This window comes from Elephantulus edwardii, unplaced genomic scaffold (genome assembly GCF_000299155.1).
Source record: "Elephantulus edwardii isolate Elephantulus edwardi_28Jun2011 unplaced genomic scaffold, EleEdw1.0 scaffold00125, whole genome shotgun sequence".
NCBI lineage: Eukaryota > Metazoa > Chordata > Mammalia > Macroscelidea > Macroscelididae > Elephantulus > Elephantulus edwardii.
In genome coordinates, this window is record NW_006399875.1 from 2,443,083 (window position 1) to 2,448,264 (window position 5,182).

Here is a 5,182-nt window from a genome sequence, read left to right on the forward strand (position 1 = left end):
GCCTCTAAAGAGCACTCCAGCTGTACCGTCTCCATGACATAACTGTTCATTTTCTTGGCCGTCTATGAGATGTTCAGTGCTTTTCTCCAACATCACAACTCAAAGCCATCAATTCTTTTTCTGTCATCCTGGTTTCGGATGCACAGCAAGTAATTGGAAAGACTATGACCTGAATCAGATGCACCTTAAAATAGACAATTATAATATGTAATATCTGAAAATCTGTGGAGCTATGAATTAGTTTTAACTCCATAGCAATGAATTGAAGTGAGCAAAGTTTCACTGGAGCTTTTAGAGTAGAAAAGTCAGGAGGAAGGGTCTGTACAGGAGCTTCCAGAGTAAGAAAAACTAGGAAAGAAGATCTGGCCATTTGTCCTGGAAATAAGTCAACAGTAACACTATAGATGGCACACAATGAGGTCTGATATATGTTGAGGTATAAATAAGCTGTATTCGTTGGGAGACAGGCAAAGTATACAAAGACTATAACAAATATAAGCTGGGTTAGTAACAATTATGAAGCTGGTTCAGGAACTGCCAACACTCCTTTTTGTTATACATTGAGTTATTATCCTTTTAAGATGGCTTGATTATAAGCAGCAGCAACATCTGCTTGTTGAAACATGTCAGTTGGTATCACATCAATTCCTGGGGTTTATTTTATGCCAATGCTTTCAATGCAGTTTGAACTTCTTCCTTCACTACCATTGGCTCTTGATTATATGGTGCTTCCTGAAATATTTCAGTGTCAACCAATTTTTGTTTTGTTTTGGTTTGGTTTTTGGTACTGTGACTCTGTATTGCCTTCCATCTTCTTTTGATGCTTCTTCAATCACTCAGGATTTTGCCCGTAGCATCTCTCAGTATCTCTCAAGCTCCAGGCCTGGACTTGTTTTTTAGGTCTTTTCAGCTTGAGAAATTTCAAGTGCTTTTTCTCTTTTTATTATGCCATTCCAGCTCATTGCACATTTCCTTGCTTTACTTTTTCTTCTCATGCTTCCCTTTGGAATTTTCTGCTCCATTCTTTGACTTTGTCCAGTTTTCCTTTTGCTTTGACTTCTCAATTCTCTAGTGCAATTTTTAGTCTCTTCTAACATCAACTTTGGATTCTTCTTTTTCCTTTGTCTTTGTAATGATCATTTACTTTCTTCATGGATGATATACTTGATGTCATCCTATAACTTATATGGTCTTTGATTACTGGTGTTCAATGCCTCAAATCTAGGATGATTTTTAAATTCTAGCTGAATAGACTCAAGATTGCATTTTGATTCTTGTGGATTACTGTTCTCAGGTTGTATTATGGTTCCTGTAAAATAATTTCCATTTTCTTCTGCCTCAGTTTGAACTTGCATGTGAGTCACTGATGGCTTTTCCCACAGTTAGCCTCTAGACAAGATTTGACTGTTAATATTGGACTTCTCTAATTATTCTTTCTGCACATGTAGACAATCTGATTCCTGTGTAGTCCATCAGGTGAGATACATAAGTAAAGCTGCTGTTGGTATTTTTTTTTTTAAATTATAGAAGTTTTTTTTTACAAAATTTGAGAACATGGTTTTCCAGAACAGATTCTTCTAATTTACCTCATCCCTCCCACCCATCAAATTGTACAACTGCATGATTAATCCCTCCCTCCCCCTGCACGTCCTCATCTGGCTGTTAGCATTTATAAAATGATATTTGTGGTGAATAAATCACTTTAAAAAATTAAAAGAATGTGGCATCAGGATCAGCGGAAGACTCATCAACAACATGTGTTATGTGGATTATACTATCTTGCTTAATAAAAACGAGGAGGACTTGAAGCAGTTGCTGTGAACATCAAAGAACAGAGCTTTCAAAATGGATTACTTCTTAACATTCTTAACTTCTTAAAAATTCTTATCACTGAACCTATAGACAACATCATGATAGAGATAATATTGAAATCATATTTTGGTTCACAGTCAATACTGTTGGTACCATCAGTCAGGAGATCAAAAAATATAATGCACTGGGGAAGTATGCAGTCAAGGATTTTTCCAGATTACTGAGGAGCAGTGATGTGAATTTGAAGAGTAAGGTGTGCCTTGTTAAGGCTATGATCATTTCAATAAGTTGCTGTGTATCTGAGAGCTGGTTAGTGAAAAAGGAAGAAAGGAAGGTTGATGCCTTTGAGCTATGGTGTTGGAAAAGGATAATGAGTATCCCATGGATTGCCAAAAGAACAGATATGTCTTGGGGAAAGTGCATCCACAGTACTTAGAAGCAAAGATGATAAAGCTTTACCTCACATACTTTTTGCATGTTAATAGGAGAGACTATTCATTGGAAACACGCATCATGCAGCAAAAGAGAGGAAGAACCTCAACTACATGGATTAACACAGTGATTTCAGGAATGGGCTCAAGTGTGTCAGAGATGATGAGGAAGGCACAAGACAGGATATTCAGAAATGTTTCACATAGAGTTGCTATAAGTCCTACTTGACTCAATGACACCAAACAGTAGTCATTATGAGAATCAAGATCATCCATATTCATTGTCTAGCTCTCAAATGTGTAGCAAGCGATTGAAAAAACGTGGCGTTAATCAGGTGCACCTTAGTCCTCTAAATGGCATCATTATTCCCCACTAATTTGAAGAGGTCCTTGATGGCATACTTCCCCAGAGCAACATGTCTCTTTATCTCCTAACTGCTGGTTTGTTGTTGTTATTATGTGCCGTCCAGTCACCTACGACTCATAGCGACCCTATGTACAACAGCCCTAAACTCAGCTCTGTCCTGTGCCAATCGCACCGTCTCTGACACTCCAATCCCAATTATCCCAGTCACTGAATCAATCCACCTCATAGAGGGCCTTCCTCTCCTGCGCCGTCCCTCCACCCTTCCAAGAATGACGTCCCTCTCCAAGGACCGGTCTCTTCTCACAACATGTTCAAAGTATGTTAGATGGAGCCTCAGAATCCTTGCCTCCAAGGAGCCACCCAGTTTAATCCTTTCCAGGACAAATCTGTTTGTTTTCCAAGCAGTCCATGGTATTCTCAATACTCTTCTCCAGCACCACAGCCCAAAGGCATCAATTCTCCTTCTATCCTCCTTGGTCATTGTCCAACTCTCTGATGCATAAAAAGTGATTGGGAAGACCAAAGCCTGTATCAAACGCACCTTAGTCTCCAGAGAGACACCATTGCTCTTCAATACTTTGGAGAGGTCCCTAACAGCAGACTTTCCCATGGCAATGCGCCTTTTGATTTCCTGGCTGCTGGTGCCAAGACTGTTGATTATGGAGCCAAGCAAACTAAAGCTGTGTACAATCTCAGTCTCTTCACCATCCATCCTGATGCTGCCAATTGGTCCAGTGGTAAGAATCTTTGTCTTCTTGACATTGAGCCTCAATCCATACTGTAGGCTGCAGTCCTTGAGACTCTGCAGCAGGCGCTTAAGGTCCTCTTCAGTTTCAGCAAGCAGGGTTGTGTCATCCACGTAATGCAGGTTGTTGATAAATCGTCCACCAATCTTGACCCCACATTTCTCCTCATAGAGCCCAGCCTCCCGGATAATCTGTTCTGCATATAGGTTGAAAAGGTATGGAGATAGGATGCATCCCTGGCGTACGTCCTTCCCAATTTTGAACCATGCAGTGTTCCCTTGCTCTGTTCTGATGACTGCCTCCTGGTCCAAGTATAAGTTTCGCATTAGAATGATCAAGTTCCTGGGATTCCCATTCTTCTCAGAGTCAGCCATAGTTTGTTATGATCTACACAGTCAAACGCCTTTGCACAGTCAATGAAACACAGATAGACATTCCTCTGGTATTCCCTGCTTTCAGCCAAGATCCATCTAACATCAGCTACAATATCTCTAGTACCACGACCCCTTCTGAAACCAGCCTGGACTTCTGGTAGTTCTCTGTTGATGTGCTGTTCCAGTCGTTTTTGGGTAATTTTCAGTAAAATCTTGCTTGCATGTGAAATCAGTGAGATTGTTCTGTAGTTTCCACATTCAGTTGGGTCACCTTTCTTTGGGATAGGAACAAATATCGATCTCTTCCAGTCAGTTGGCCAAGTGATCCTTCTCCAGATTTCTTGGCACAACTTGTTGAGCACGTCCAGGGCAGCATCTGTTAACTGAAGTATGTCAATTCGTATACCATCTATTCCTGGAGCCTAATTTTTTGCCATTTCCTTCAAAGCAGCGTGAACTTCTTCTTTCATCACCATAGGCTCTTGCTAATATGTTGTTTCATGAAATTCTTCTGTGTCTTCCAATTCCTTTCGATACAGTGACTCAGTATACTCCTTCCATCTTCTTTTAATACTTCCGGGATCATTTAACATTCTGCCGAAAGCATCCTTGATTATAGCAACTCGAGGTTTGAATTTGTTCTTCAGTTCCTTGAGCTTAAGATATGCTGAGCGAGTCCGGCCCTTTTGATTTTCTGACTCCAACTCCTTGCAAGGGTATTATTAATTGTGAATCTAAGTAAGATGAAGTAGTTGACCATTTAGACACTTTCTCTGTCTATCATGATGTTACCTATTGGTTCAGTGGTCAGAATTTTTGTTTTCTTGAATAAAAAGGAGAGAAGAATAACTGATGCCTTTGAGCTGTGGTGTTGGAGAAGAGCACTGTACATTACATAGACTACTAAAAGAACAAACAAATATGTCTTGGACAAAGTGCAGCCTGAGGGCTTCTTGGAGGCAAAGATTATAAAGCTTTGTCTCACATACTTCAGGCATATTGCTAGGAGAGGCTATTCTTGAGAGAGGGACATGGTGCTTGGAAAAGTGGAGGGTCGGCAAAAGAGAGGAAGACCCTCAACCAGACAGTGACTGCTGTAATCGGCTCGGATACGTCGGTGATGATGAGAACAGTACAGAACAGCACAAGGTGTAGATCTTTTTTTTCCACGGGGTCCCTATGGTCTGTACTGAACTCAAAGGCACCTAATCACAATCTCTAAGAGAAGAACCAAACTTGGCGATATTATCATAAGTCTAGTAGTTACAATTAGTCCGTTTTGTTGCATGCTGCTGAGTCAGCTCATTCTCGTGTTGACCTCGAGTACAACAGAATGGAATATTGGACATCTCATGATCTTTCCTACATAACAATCTACTGGTACAGTCACTGTATATTTCTTTTTTAAAAAAAATTATTTATTACTCTTTATTTTTTTCTGTTCTTTTTTAC